This window comes from Girardinichthys multiradiatus, chromosome 13, assembly GCF_021462225.1.
Source record: "Girardinichthys multiradiatus isolate DD_20200921_A chromosome 13, DD_fGirMul_XY1, whole genome shotgun sequence".
Classification (NCBI taxonomy): domain Eukaryota; kingdom Metazoa; phylum Chordata; class Actinopteri; order Cyprinodontiformes; family Goodeidae; genus Girardinichthys; species Girardinichthys multiradiatus.
Window position 1 is genome coordinate 29,373,644 of NC_061806.1, and position 16,218 is coordinate 29,389,861.

At 39.7% G+C, this 16,218-nt stretch overlaps 1 protein-coding gene and 1 long non-coding RNA gene across 4 annotated transcripts in view; one reads left to right on the forward strand and one right to left on the reverse strand.

Moving 5' to 3' along the window:
• LOC124879327 overlaps positions 1 to 15,987 on the forward strand; it is a 27,149-nt gene extending 11,162 nt beyond the window's left edge. The window contains exons 2-3 of the long non-coding RNA XR_007041001.1: positions 5,812 to 5,962; positions 15,712 to 15,987. This is a non-coding gene — a long non-coding RNA (uncharacterized LOC124879327). The remainder of the gene's footprint in view (positions 1 to 5,811; positions 5,963 to 15,711) is intronic.
• pvrl2l (PVR cell adhesion molecule related 2 like) overlaps positions 1 to 16,218 on the reverse strand; it is a 396,229-nt gene that overhangs the window by 48,298 nt on the left and 331,713 nt on the right. The gene's annotated exons all lie outside the window — the stretch shown is intronic.

The window sequence follows — 16,218 nt, forward strand, 5'->3', positions numbered from 1 at the left end:
AGGGGGATCACACTCCTCAGCCTCCCTGGTAAGGCCGACGCCAGGGTATTGGAAAGGAGAGTCCGACCAATGGTCGAACCTCAGCTTCAGGAGGAGCAGTGTGGTTTTCGTCCCGGCCGTGGAACACTGGACCAGCTCTATACCCTCTACAGGGTGCTCGAGGGTTCATGGGAGTTTGCCCAACCGGTTCACATGTGTTTTGTTGACCTGGAGAAGGCATTCGACTGTGTCCCTCGTGATGCCCTGTGGGGGGTGCTCCAGGAGTATGGAATCGGGGGCCCTTTATTATGGGCCATCCGGTCCCTGTACGAGCGGAGCAGGAGTTTAGCCCGCATTGCCGGCACTAAGTCGGACCTGTTCCCAGTGCATGTTGGACTCCGGCAGGGCTGCCCTTTGTCACCGGTCCTGTTCATAACTTTTATGGACAGGATTTCTAGACGCAGCCAAGGGCCGGAGGGGGTCTGGTTTGGGGACCAGTGGATTTCGTCTCTTCTTTTTGCGGATGACGTGGTCCTGCTGGCCCCCTCTAGCCAAGACCTACAGCATGCGCTGTGGCGGTTCGCAGCCGAGTGTGAAGTGGCTGGGATGAGGATCAGCTCCTCCAAGTCCGAGGCCATGGTACTCGACCGGAAAAGGGTGGCTTGTCCTCTTCAGGTTGGAGGGGAGTTCCTGCCTCAAGTGGAGGAGTTTAAGTATCTCGGGGTCTTGTTCACGAGTGAGGGAAGAATGGAGCGGGAGATCGACAGACGGATCGGTGCGGCTGCCACAGTAATGGGGGCACTGAGCTGAGCCGAAAAGCAAAGCTCTCAATTTACCGGTCGGTCTACATTCCTACCCTCACCTATGGCCATGAACTTTGGGTCATGACCGAAAGAACAAGATCCCGGATACAAGCGGCTGAAATGAGCTTCCTCCGTAGGGTGGCCGGGCACTCCCTTAGAGATAGGGTGAGGAGCTCGGAGTAGAGCCGCTGCTCCTCCACATCGAGAGGAGCCAGTTGAGGTGGCTCGGGCATCTATACCGGATGCCTCCGGGACGCCTTCCTCGGGAGGTGTTCCAGGCACTTCCCACCGGGAGGAGGCCCAGGACACGGCCCAGGACACGCTGAAAGGACTATGTCTCTCGGCTGGCCTGGGAACGCCTTGGGCTCCCCCTGGAGGAGCTGGAGGAGGTGTCTGGAGAGAGGGACGTCTGGGCGTCTCTGCTGAGTCTGCTGCCCCCGCGATCCGGTCCCGGATATGCGGAAGACGACGAACGAACGATATATATATATATATATATATATATATATATATATGTATATATATTCTACAATAATTGTCTGCCCCCACTTGAAAGGTTTCTCTGTGAGTTTGCATGAGGCTTGCAGTTTGCATTGTGATATTGTCCATCATGTGTGACCTGAAGATGTTACAGTGGAAAGGTCAATGAAAACTGCAGAGCAAGACAACCCGACCTCATGCAGACCAACAATGCAGCCTGTGTCAAACTCCATCAAGTGGTGGAAATGGTTTCTGTTGTGTCTAATGCATCTTCTGTGTCTGGTGATGTTAAGTCCCTGCTATAACTAACTGTTAAATGCTCTGGGGGCTGCCAGAAAACATGTGTGCTTCACTCATAAAGCCACCTCTAATGAGTTCTGGGGTCCTTTCTTGACTGTCCAAGTCCTGGCAAACTGAACCATTTACAATCCCATCTCTGGTCTGCAGAAATATATTTATTTGAGGGGGTTAACTTCCTCAAAGACATAACAGAAAACATCAAGCTGCTAATATTAATATTTACTGAGATGAACCTGTACATCTCAGTAAATCAGAATATACATTACAATGAAGCTTGTTTGTCATACATTTTAAAACATACTTTCATGAAAGTTTTTTTCAATTGTTTTTAAATGTCATGTTTTAATTGGCTGCTAGCGGAAAATTGTCATAATTAACAGAAATAAAGGCTTGAAAACATCAGTATGTATATAATTAAACTAAATAAATCTATAAATCAACTTTACAATATTATCATATATTGAGATGCATCCGTATATGTTTAAATCAAAGAAAGCTTACCTGGATTTTTATCTCACTAATTTTTAAACATTACAGATTTGCAGGTATTCTCATCCTAAAGACATAATTACAGGTGGGCGTTTTAGTGTTTGTGTCTCTGGGGGCGACAGTGGCAGGAGTTTGTTCTGTAACCGGTGTGTTGCCGGTTCAAACCCCTGTTTTGTCCATCTCAGTCGTCCACCCACCTCTGTCAGTCTGCCTAATAGCATGTATGAATGGGTGGATGACTGATTGAAGTGTCAAGCCCTTTGGAGTATTCAGACTTGATAATGCGCTATACGAGTGCAGGCCATTTCTGTCTGCAGGTGATTTATTTCAGTCCAGACAAATTGTGGCGAACTGTTTGACCAATAATATCCTGAGTTTTAAGGTTAAAACAGACAGACCACAGAGGGAAAAGATGATTTGTTTTCTTCACTTTCATTTAACACCACAGCAACAATATTTTCTCATTTTGTGCACTCATCCATCACTTCCCACCTTTGTTAAAAACTCATCTCATCTTAATTGTTTCAGAAACCTCTCCTTTTATAAACTCTTGTATGCTTTGTTTTCTCCCTTGTCATCCACTCTCTCTGTCCATCTCATATCCACCTGCTCTCTCCCATTTATCTCTTACCTGTCTTCACTTTCTACTATCCACTTAATTATCATCTAGACCTGGGTGGCAAATTGAAAAACGAGCGCTGTAACTTGGTGAACCACCTTCTGCTAACAAAGCATTAGTTTAGCTTTAACATGTAAGTTTGCTTGTGATCAAACTGAACTTAAAGAAACTTGTAAATAAATAGTTATAAAAGCTGGCAAAAATTTTCAAGGTGAAAATTAATTCTGTAAGCTTGCATAAATAAAATTCTGTCCAACACTGCTTGCTTCCTCTTTAGCATCTCATTTACATTCCAGTTTTATTTCTAGGTGCATTTATTTGTTTTTGTATCTTGGTAAAAGCATGAAATATATCCAACATCAGCTGACATGAATGTCCAATGAAAATATGAATACTGGTCTGCCAGAAAGTGTCATTGTTTCAGATGGAAATGCCTTCCTAATTTTGTTTGTGTGTCTTAATGGAGAAAGTTTCATCCCTTCTAAAGGCAACATTAACTCCACTCATGTGGAAGTCTGTTGAGAAGCTCGAGAGAAGACTGGGAGCATATAACAGTCACAAGAAATTACTGAAGAGGCACCAAGAAAAAAAAGGCTTCACGCCAATGCTCAAAAGAAAGCAAAAGCATTCAGCGTTTGCTATAAAGGAAGACAGGTGGGAGGGAAAATAGAAAATAGATAAAAGGAGAGAAAACATGAGGAAGGACTGCAGCAGAAAGATGAACTTTCTCAAGAGCTCTTAAGCTCTTGTTATGCACTGTAATAAGAGGTAGTGTTTGCTGAGTTAACAGTACGAAGTGCAAAGGAGAGAAAACACATGAAATCCAAAGGGAGAAGAAGGAGGGCAGAGGGAGCGACTAAACACAGAAACAGACTCAATCACAGCAGAGAAGCATGAAGCCAGGAGAGAAATCATCTCACCACCCAAAAAAAGGAAATTAACAGAGGAACAGGGGAAGGTGTTCGGTCGTTTCCATTTATTATTACCATTAAATCTCCCTTATATCGGAGTACAATGTATTATTGTTTTAACCCTTTCTGATTGATTTTTGACCTACATTTCTTTAATAAGGCACACAACTATTGCATCAGGGAAAAAGTAATTTAAGCAAGAGAATAATAGATCAAAACAAAAACGTTCGTGACATTACAGGTAAGGTTAGAGTCTAACGTCTACGTTTATTGGCTCTTGGTTTCTGTTAATGTGTTTTACAACATATTGTATATCTACCTCATGTTAAAATGATGATATATACTCGACCAAAAGTTTGGACACACCTTCATTCAAAGAGTTTTCTTTATTTTCATGACTATGAATATTGTAGCTTCACACTGAAGGCATCAAAACTATGAATTAACACGTGGAATTATATACTGAACAAAAAAGTGTGAAACAACTGAAAATATGTCTTATATTCTAGGTTCTTCAATGTAGCCACCTTTTGCTCCGCTCATCTGGCGCAGCACCCCATCACTCTCCTTCTTGGTCAAATAGCCCTTACACAGCCTGGAGGTGTGTTTGGGGTCATTGTCCTGTTGAAAAATAAATTATGGTCCAACTAAACGCAAACTGGATGGAATAGCATGCCGCTGCAAGATGCTGTGGTAGCCATGCTGGTTCAGTATGCCTTCAATTTTGAATAAATCCCCAACAGTGTCACCAGCAAAGCAACCCCCACACCATCACACCTCCTCCTCCATGCTTCACGGTGGGAACCAGGCATGTAGAGTCCATCCGTTCACCTCTTCTGCGCCGCACAAAGACACGGTGGTTGGAACCAAAGATCTCAAACTTGGACTCATCAGACCAAAGCACAGATTTCCACTGGTCTAATGTCCATTCTTTGTGTTCTTTAGCCCAAACAAGTCTCTTCTGCTTGTTGCCTGTCCTCAGCAGTGGTTTCCTAGCTGCTATTTTACCATGAAGGCCTGATTCACACAGTCTCCTCTTAACAGTTGTTCTAGAGATGTGTCTGCTGCTAGAACTCTGTGTGGCATTGACCTGTTCTCTAACCTGAGCTGCTGTTAACCTGCGATTTCTGAGGCTGGTGACTCGGATGAACTTATTGTCCGCAGCAGAGGTGACTCTTGGTCTTCTTTTCCTGGGGCGGTCCTCATGTGAGCCAGTTTCTTTGTAGCGCTTGATGGTTTTTGCGACTGCACTTGAGGACACTTTCAAAGTTTTCCCAATTGTTCGGACTGACTGACCTTCATTTCTTAAAGTAATGATGGCCACTCGTTTTTCTTTACTTAGCTGCTTTTTTCTTGCCATAATACAAATTCTGACAGTCTATTCAGTAGGACTATCAGCTGTGTACTGTCTCCACCTCCTGCACAACGCAACTGATGGTCCCAACCCCATCTATAAGGCTTGAAATCCCACTTATTAAACCTGACAGAGCACACCTGTGAAGTGAAAACTATTTCAGGTGACTACCTCTTGAATCTCATCAACAGAATGCCAAGAGTGTGCGGAGCAGTAATCAAAGCAGAAGGTGGCTACTTTGAAGAACCTAGAATATAAGACATATTTTCAGTTGTTTCACACTTTTTTGTTCAGTATATATTTCCACATGTGTTAATTCATATTTTTGATGCCTTCAGTGTGAAGCTACAATATTCATTATCATGAAAATAAAGAAAACTCTTTGAATGAGAAGGTGTGTCCAAACGTTTGGTCTGTACTGTATATATATACATGTTTTCATTAGCTGTAAATGGAAAATCATCCTAGTTAACAGACATAAAGGCTTGAAAACATCAGTCTGTGTGGAATTAATCTATATGTGTTGCTTCAATTGGTGATGAAGTTACTGAAATAAATTAACTTCTCAATACTATTTTAATTTATTGAGTATGACTGTAAATATAGAGCATATTCTTTGGAACTTGCACATGTTTAATTGATTTGCTATAGCTTCAATTTAACAGGAGTATGAATGTGTACCAAAAACTGCCATAGTTCAGGGCCCAAATAACATTTAAAGGGGCTGAATTGCTCAGACATTTTCTCAAACAAGGTTAATCTATCAGCAGGTCTATATTCTAAAATTTACAGGAGAATATCTTCTTTTTTCAAAGTGTTTCCTGCAAAAACCAGAGAACGTTTTTCATTGTGTTTTCTCACATTTCTGTATTTTAGAGATGGTGACCCACCGACTGCAGGAGGTACAGAAAAGCACCCGTCTGTAAGATGGAGAACAGCCCTTCCCTCAGCTTAAAATCAGGATGAGAAGAAAATAGTCATTTTAAAGGGGATATAAGGGGGAAGATAAAGGCAGAGAGCTGGTAAGGTGAGTTTTATATGATCATTTATTTAATGTTAAAGATGGAAACAATAATCTGAACTATGCAGGTGTTTCTGTTCACATGCAAACAGTGAAAGAGTCTTTTTTTAAATAGAAACTTAACAAAAGGCAACACTAATCACCTCCCTGGGGTAAATAAACAGAAAGGACTGAGCATGCCTCGTATTCACATTCATGGTTTGCATCAGCAACACCTAAACACTGAATCCCCGAGCTGATAAACATGTTTCTTAGGAGGAAAGCACAAGGAAGCGCTAATGAATGAACACCCAAAGAAAAACAAATTTAACGCATGATGGGATCCAGCAGAATGGATAAGTAAAAAAGTGAATAAATAAAATAATGTTGGGACTCTGGAAAATGAACTTTTGCATTATTCAGATTACAACAGCTCAATTTTCCCAATTGATGACCATGTAATTATCACATTACCACGTATTAGCAATGGCTTAGTTTGGTCACGGAACATTTCTTTCACATGGGAAGTAATTTTCATTGTTAATTAGAGCGAAAAGGCGGCGAAATGAAAAAGTGCAGATATGGCGAAATGTCGGTGCAATGAATGTTGTAAATATAATGAGGGACGCATAAGGAACAGCAAAGACAGTGATGCCATTTCTAAACTTAACTCAATATCTGTGATCCTCCAGGGATGTCCTTTAAATGAAGCTGTGTCAAATATCAAAACATGTGTGCAGAGTTTACCTGCATATACAATTATCTTTTACCGAAACTGATCAAGAGATTCCTACTCAGTAATGTTAGAAGCGCTCACAGGTGAATGTCCAGAGTAAAACTTAATTTGGATCAAATGCAAATGACAGTTGGAAACTTCATTTGTGCAGAAAATGTTTTTGTTAAAAACAGACTGCCGTTGACCTGGGCTCTCCTAGAAGAAGCTAGGAGGAAGGTATGGAGCACCAGGAACTCTCTGAACTCTCTTGGTCCAAACGTGGACCAGTTTTAAAAGGAAAATTCTCCCATTATCAAGATGCATGAGTCAGAACAGTTCTAATGAGTTGCCTCATGTTTGATTTTACGCACCGAAAATATGGGCCTAAAAGCATCGAGTGCATTCATTAATTTCAGTCTGTAGTCCAACTTTTCTTGACTTTCCTTCACCATGCCACTGCAACGTACGCTTTTTCACCATGTAAAACACTGAATTGTCTTGTTGCTAAAATGTACTATACAAATAAACTAAGTAATATTTTTAAACTGTTTTACAAATAAAATTCTGAAAGTATGATGTGCATTTGTATTCACTGCCTTTTAATCTGATATCCTTAACTGAAATTTAGTGCAATCGACTGCCTTCAGAGGTACATGCATTACTGCTGATTATCAATTATTGGACACATCATTCTTTAAAAATTTCAGTCGCAAAAAGGTTTGTTATTACTGTGCAGCTCCTATTTGCAAAATAATAAAATGAGTCCTTTTTGTACCACTTCGCAATCACGTGCTTCTCTGTTCTCTAAAACAATTTGCATTAGAAAGCATCTGTAAAAGCCTGCTAGCATGTGGATGACAGGTGAAAATGATAGATCACCTTTCTGTCCTCATTCTGAATGAAAGGCATCTCATGAAGGTGGTAATATAATATCATGGTAGTCTTGGAACAAAGCAAGCCTTGTGTAATTTTAAAGACACTAGATCTGGACTTCCACATGTTATAAAGCTCATCCATCACTCCCTCTCTGGAGTTTAGCATTGGCAGAAAGTCTCAGGTTGTTTTCTGCTGTGATACTGAACGTAAACAGTATGAAATGGCATCTTCAGAAATACCATGAGAGGTTACCAGCCAGAAGATCTGAAGGCGGGGGGTTTTAGGGGAATTATATTCAGGCAGCTCCTGACTTGTTTTCCAGCACAAGTCCTCCGCCTCGCTTTTCTCATTTTATATCTCTACATCTCTATTCTATTACCTTTTATCTCCCCTCTACCACTCTCTCTGTGTCTTACTCCTGAGCCAAGTATTTATCATGCAGGGAACACAGGAGGCGCTGCTCGGTAATATCTTCATTCCCCTACCCGCGGTTTTCCATTTTATTTTCGCTCCATCTCTCCCTGCTTTCCCGTTCCTGCCACAGAGATTACAGAAGTGGCTCTTACCAAGGTCTGTGCCTGCGAGACACCGAGAGACCTGAATGAGAAGTAGCAAAGAGACATGACACAACCTCAAATGAGTGTTTGAGGGACCATTAGTCATGGTTCACGTTTTTAGAAAGTTTTCTGTTGGAACCAAGATTGAACACACGTGTTAAACTAAAAATGATTAAATTTTGATAAATAAAATTGCTAATGCATGCACCGGTGTGCAAAAGTCTCGAGTCATCCCTTCAGGTATCACATTCTCACTGCATGATAACTGTAAGTAAAAGTATACCTTTTGAGGCCAGAAATATTTTCTAACAGCCAAATTTATCTTCTTGTAACCAAGAGTAGAAAGAAACGCCAGCATAGCAGTGTGCAGCAACAGGTGAGGGAGGGGCAGCATTTTGTTACTTTATACAGGCAGAGAAAACTCCAGCATTTTTTGTGGTATCTCAATGAGTGAAAAAACAACATGGTGAAATCTTTTAGTGGTTTTGAAACTGCAAACCTTGCTGTACTCTGACATTAATAACCAGCCTGGATTATTAGTTCTTCAGGCTTTCTGGACGTTTTTTAAATGTTTTTTTTAAGTCTTTCTTTTGCTGTTTTTTATTCATATTCATCAAAGGAATATGACCTCAGACCTAGAAGTCATCAGGCTCCTTAACACCAGTGATGAACAAGTGTGCAGACACATAACAGCTGGCAAAGAACCATTTTTATTGAGGGTCTTTAGAGGTCACAACACATAGAAAGTGAACCCTCCTAAGGTCTAAACAAAAACTATCTGGTCTTCATCAGATTTTAAAATGATTCAAATCCGACCTGAAGTGTATAAAACCGCCACCATGACTATATTTATTGAACATCAGTAAAGCCAAAATGAAAAAAACCTGTTGGAAAAATAAATAAATAAATAAATAAAAAATAAAAATAACTATGCTCCAAAAATCTTAGATCCATGTAACAATGTCAACATTTAAATTTGAGCATTCCAGTTTTCCAACTGGTGTTAGTTAAAGTCAAACTGGTAGCACTTTAAATAAACAAAAATGTGAAATGTGAATAAAAAACTAAACACATTGGAAGCCAGAAGAACAAATGTAAAAGTGAAATGGCCACAAAACACCTTTACAGAAGCTTAATAGTTTATCCTGCTACTTTTAAAGTTCTGACCGTTTGAACACATTTGAACCCCTAGGGTTACGTCAACAATATCTCCGAAAGCATAAAAACTCAGACACCTTTATCAGCATGTCACCATGTAAGATGCGCTCTTCATCCTTTTGAGAAGTGTTTATTCAGTTTATTTCTATAGAACTACATTTTATCCCGACGCACATTAACAGACAAATGGGTCCAATTTATATCCAATGACAAAGGATCCAGTTTAGTTTAAACTGAATTTAAATCCACGTAAATATCATACTCTGTTAAGATCCAACATGACGAAGATCTTGAGTTTACACTGGACCTTTCAATGCCTCAGCCTGTTAGGTTTGTGGTTTATATAAATACTATTAAATATATTTTATGTTTAAAATGATCTTAACATAAGACTCTGAATACTGACTATAAACAGAATTTCTATTATGAAATTTGTCAATCATTGTTCATCAGGGATTTATGAATGGTCCACGCTTTCAACAGACACTAAAGCAGTCTCACAATCCATCTCCATATCCGTCCGTCCCGTCCCTTCCATCCATCCATCCATCCATCCATCCATTCCACTGCATGCAAATCTACCATAAATTCAAAAAGGTGTTTTTTCATTTATACCTTGAGATACAAAACTGTACAACCTTTACGTAAAAATGTGCAACAACCTGTATTTTCTGCATTGAAAAGCACATTTTTATAAAATCACAGCAAACCTGTTCTTCTGTCTGTGTGCTTTTACAGCTTCTTTTTCTGCCTCGCAAATCTTAGAATAAAGATGTCAGAAGTCAAAGCCTACACTTCAACCTTCTTTTTCTTTGGTTTTATTATTTAAGCTGTGCAGCATGAAAAATGTTATAAAAATAACTTTTGTAAATCCTAATGATAGTGACTGAGAATGGTGTGCTTCTGAATTAACATTACATTGTGCATGAGACAAAACAAGCCCTCAGACAAGAGAGAGGTGTCAGTACAGCCTAACAGAGGTCAGAGACTCAGGGACTCGATGATTATAATTATTCGTGGAAGAAATTACTAGTTGATGAAAGAAAAGACAAAATCTTTAGTGGAGATCGTGAAAGGCAAATAAGGCTGGATGCTGCAGAAATAAAAAGCAGAAACATCACATTCTGCTTTGAAAGCAGCTCCAAATCACAAATTGTAGAGAAAAACGAGAGGAACGACATGGAAGGTAGGGACTCTTTCTTAATCCGCATTGCCAAAATTTCTCCAGAGCATCATAACACCCATGAGAAGATGATTTTGCTCTCAAAGGTAATGGATAGCAGGTCCTGCCTCAAGCATTTGGCAGCTCAAACCTCCAATTGCAGAATGCAGACAGTAATTAGCTCTTCAACCTCAGAGGACAAAGACTCAAACAACCAGACAGTCTCCGCCTGATTGCCAAAGCAGAAGAAAAGAGCAGCACGTTGACATGATTTAGGTTTATTCAGACAATGGACACGCAGACACACAGTGTGTTATGATTTGGGGTTGTTTGGTTTATGGTTTCTGGGTTTTTGTTGGTCTTATTCACAGTTCAAGTTTTGAATCATGCTTCTGTTATTTTCCTGGTCATGCTTTAGTTTTGTCGTCTCGTTCATGTTTTGTCAAGTTTGGTTTTCGGATCTGGTTATGCTTTTGCTTCATGTTTTTCTAGTTTCTGTTAGTTTGTGTTCAAGAGTCTCTGTTTTGCTCCAGCCACGTTTTGTTCTGTTAATTCGGGTCACCTGTACCTATTAATCTGTCTTCTTGTCTTCGCCTGGTTACACTCCATAAATACACACCTGTTCTGTCAATTATCGTGGAAACATTTCTCAAACCAAGTCTTGTTTTTTGATCATGCCATGCCTGTCTTGCCTGCCCGTTTGTTGTTTTGTTCCTGCCTCCTGCTGTGAGTGAGTTTTTGTTATTAAACCTTTTTCACTTACCATCACGCTGCCTGCTCGTCTGCATTCTGGGTCCTATATCTCGCAAGCCCTAACACAGTGTGGAGAATAATGGAGCTGTAAAAACTAAAGGAGGCTTTGAGAAAACCTAGCTGTGTGACTGTGTGTGCTCTGAAGCCACCAGCTCATTTGATGTTTTCATGACCACTAAAGTTTTTATTACTGAACCTGATCATCAGCTCAAAGCCACGGTATGTGTGAGAGTAAGGGCCATCACAGCCTGCATGGTGTTAATGGAGGGTAATGACACGGAGTTTAATTGTTGTGCTGGCAAATCTAGCATAAAGGGAGGCGTCGTCACTGAAATATATCTCAGCTAAAACACACTAACATGCATGTGCACACTTACACGCACTAAAACTGAGCAATATGCCACAGTTACACATTATTAACACTTTGAATACACATTAATAAAACCTTGATCCAAAGGTGTTATAACCCGCTGAATGAGGTGGTGTGGAAAAATATGATAAAGGGTAATTAAGCAAAAACACTGGTAACAGAAGAAAAACTAATTATACAGTTAATTAAAAACAGACATGGAAATTGAGGAACTTGCTTTCCTTATTTACAGATCTGCATAGGTGTAAAAAGAAGAAATGCAACAAAACCATTTACACAATATTGCCAAAATGATTTGAAGGCGACTGTGGCTCCATAGGAAGAGTAGTTGTCTTGCAATCAGAAGGTTGTGGGTTCGATTCCAGCTTCCTCTTGCCATATGTCGATGTGCCCCTGGGCAAGGCACTTAACCTCAAGTTGCCTACCGATCTGCGTATCGGTATATGAATGTGTGAGCGTTAGTGAGTGCCATTGGGTGAATGTGGCACTAGTGTAAAGCGCTTTGAGCGGTCTGTATGACTGGAAAAGCGCTATATAAATTCAGTCCATTTACCATTTGCCCACCCATTCAAACTATTTAATTCTGGTGTTCCCATCATCTCCATGGTTTGGTGTGTAAATTCCCCCATGCCGGCATGCAGGCTGCCTTTTCTACTATTTGTGAAAAATTGGGTTGTTCTCAGGAGCTCAGTATTCCAGTGTGAGAGGATGCCACTTGTCCACAGTCGGCTATTATTTGTATTATAACAAAGTGGGAGCAATTTCGCACGACGGAGCAGAGGTCACCAACTTTCTAACGAGTCAAGAGCTACTTATCTCCATTGTGATGTGGCCCTCAGATTAGCTCAAGAACAGTGAGTAGAGAGCTTCATGGGATGGGTTTCCATGGGGAGTAGCTGCATCCAAGCCTTACATCACCAAGTACGGTGTAAATTGTCAGATCAAAAAGGGTAAAGCATGCCACCGCTGAACTGTGAAGCACTGGAGACATGTTCTCTGGAGCGATAAATCTTTTCCTCTTTGTCAGCCATTCCCATGGACAACTCTGGATTTGGTAGTTGCCAGGGGAACAGCACTTCCCTAACTGCATTGTGTCAAGTGTAAAACTTGGTGCAGAGGGGTTAACATTATGCTGTGGTGCTGTATTTCAGGAGTTGGCTTGACTGGTTGGTGCCAATGAAAGGGATTCTTGTCTCCAAGACGTTGTGAACAATTCCAGTTGTTCCAATTTTGTGGGAACAATTTGAAGATTGTCCCTTTCAGTTGCAACATGACTACACACCAGTGCACAAAGCAAGTAATAAATCCTACAGTCCAAGAATGTGATGTCTGAAGTTGATGTGTTTCTGATGACAAGTGACCCAGTGTAAGGCCGTATATCGTAGTAGGGGGTTGTCAAGTTTAGGAATCCAAAAACCCATTTTTGCCCCTTATAATATAAAGAATTATTCCCTTAAAACAATGTTTTTGTTAAGGAATGAAACCCAGAACTACACAGGTTACCTTTCTCAGAAATTAAGTTAGACTATATGATGAAAAACAAATAAGCTTTTACATGACAGAAAAATGTCAACACATCCGAGTTATGTGACTGAGTTATGTGACCCAAAGCTCACATAATTTTTTGCTATACTCCAGTTGGTGGCAGTAACGCATCTTTTATTTACTTACCAGCCACTTCTAAAAGTCAGAAGAAGAACCACAAAAACAGTGTCATCTTTTCCCATTGAGACAACAATCACAGAAACACTGCAGGAAGGGAAAAGTGGAATTATGCTCATCAGTTTAATCCTCATAAGAAACAGAAGCTTTGAGTGTAGATCCTCTGAACCTTGCAACATGGCCAGATTTAGGTCTGCTTTTGGATTTCTTTAGATTGAGGCATGATGTGTTGCTTTTTAAGCCTACTTCAGTCCACTTCATGTGGTCAGTCAGGTTCTATTTAAGTTATTTTTTGATTCTTTAGGTCTGGCAGTAATCAGACCTGGGTGTGGGTTTTGAAAATGATGAAATGTAATTATTCGCAGATAATGCATGATTTAACAAGGGGGCCATATTCTTTCACACCACTGAATTTCTTACCTTTTCACTGCAACAAATGATAGTAGTGATGCTGCTAAAATATAAATCTAAAAGCTACAATTATTGAGAAATTGTAAAAAAAAAAAAATCAACCAGAATATCACAGGAAACTGAGAAATGACAGGTCATGCCACTGAAAATATGTTTCTCATCAGCTCAACTAAAGCTGAACAAAGTCATCACACTTAAATTCAGCCGACACTTTCGAATCACTTAAATGAACATCTTTCACATTTTTTACGGGGAAATAAATTACACACTTGGGCTTTCCATCAATGGCTTTAACTGGTGCTTCAGCCAGCCTTCATTAGACCAGTTAGAGCTGCTAAGTATAACATTTTAACATTAATAACTTATTACCGCTTTCACTGAGACATCAGTGGCACTACAGTATACAAATTAGACTGTTACTGACAAGATTAGCAGTTTTATTGACTGGTTCCCACCCAAGTGAATGAAGAGTCAAAGGGGTTTAAAGGAAAGGTGTTGACAATTACGGGAAGCTTAGAAGCCCACTGTGAGCTGAAGGCGCCGGATTTTCTCTGTTGGGTGCCTTTTTGTTTACAGTAATTAGGCCAAGATATAACAAGTCATATGACAGTGATGTATGGATGTTTCCATTCAAGTCTTTAGCAGCTTTTGTGTGACATGATTCCAAGCTGGATGAGTAGTTTAGACTAGCAGCATCCGTGGGAGGCTTTCCACGCATGATTCACATATATGTGCAGTGACAACTATGTTTATGCATGCATGACTGAAAACCAGAATCTTTACAGAAAACAGTGTAGAGAAAACAGAACCGCAATTTGTCAGAAAAACATCTGACAAACGTAGAGCAAATCCGAAGTGGGACAATCTACAGGGAAATAACCTGTAGAGTTTTGGTCAGGTTTTGGAAGTCAGAGAACAGAAAACAACACTTGGGAAAGATAGCACAATCTCAATGCTACATTTAATACAATTAATTATATTTGTCTTTTGAAATGTTTTGCAGATGGTGTAGGAATAAGGCAATCAACACTAATCTGGTGTAAATCATATATGTATAATGGATTCCAGTTTGCTCATATAAATGATAAATCTTCTTTGACACCAAAGTTATTTGGAAAGTACTACAGAGCTCAGTGTTCAGGCCAGTTATACTTAAACAATATTTACAATGTTCCACAGAGCTCAGTGTTTGTGCCAGTTCTTCCTCCTATCTATGAGGTACCACAAAGCTCAGTTTGGGCCAAAGGACAAAGACAAACTTAAAGACAAACTTAAATACAAACGAAGGTGGACATGAAACAATAGGGCAGGTAATCAAAACAGACACAGGTGTGGATCAGGCATGCGGAAAGACAGATGGGCACTTGAACCTTATTAGGGAGGGACGAGAACATGAGGAGCCAGACAAGACAAAATGTAGACAAACCCAAGGAAACCAGAACACAGATCTGAGAATAAAACTAATAGAACAGAATCTACAACAACTAACAAATAAGGTACCAGAAACAGGGAGTGAAGAAATAAGTCACACTGGTAACAAAAAACACCTGACTAAATGTAAACAAATACCAAACCGAAAACACACAAGATGACACAGTTAAACTTAGACAAAACAGAAATAATTGTCTTTGGACCTGAAGGGTGGTATTACTTTGGTTTCCTAATCGTTAAGACTAGGCTTGAAAACGTCCCTATTAGGTATATGTAAATAAATATGAATTTTCTTTTTAGTTAGGGCTGGCTCAGGGACCCATCCTTTTATTTATGCTGCTACATAATGGACTGTTTGATGACAGGACCTAGAGAAGTTTGGAAAAATGTTATATCCCTTTTCTTTAGCTGTGAATATACAAATCAAAATATATAAAAATGACTTGTAAGTAATTTTAATAAATAAAGTCCAGATTTAAATATACTTAAATAATGATTTGAAATATTTTTTACCATGTTTTTGTTTCACATATGTAGCATCTATGATTTTATATCTAACCTTTTGTATTTATACAATAGAAATGGTAGAAATCTGGATATTGGAGTCTGGAAAATGTATCAAGTGTGAAAATCCTGTAATTTATACCATTAGTGTTCCTCACTGTGTTCCTCTCCTCTCAGCCTCCAGCCGGTTGAGACAGATGGCTGCTCGAACTCAGTCTGGTTCTGCTGGAGGGAATGGTCCTTCTCCACTGGGAGTGCTCAGGATGTGGAGTTTCTTCAGTTCTTCACTTTGATGCAATCTGATCGTTTGCTCAGACAACATTTTACTAATTGGCATTTTATGAATTCCTGAATGTAATTGTTGGGAATTGCACTGAAAGCTTATTCAAGTAGACTTCAGCTTAGCAGACTGATTTTAAATATGGATTGATTAAATATAACTGGATAAGAATTGAACCTGTTTGTTTTTTATCTTTGAGATGTTTTTTTTATTGAGGCCTGGAGTTATATAAATAACCTGAATTGAATTAGAATCAATTGTGAGCAGAAACATGTTTGGGTTACTTTATGTCTAAGCCAGGAGGTTGAAGTCGGCAGGAGGTTTCAGTTCATGCTAATCAGATGATTTATTAACGTAATAAAAACCTTTTGTTGTGATTTATCTTTTCAACATTTCACCTGGCT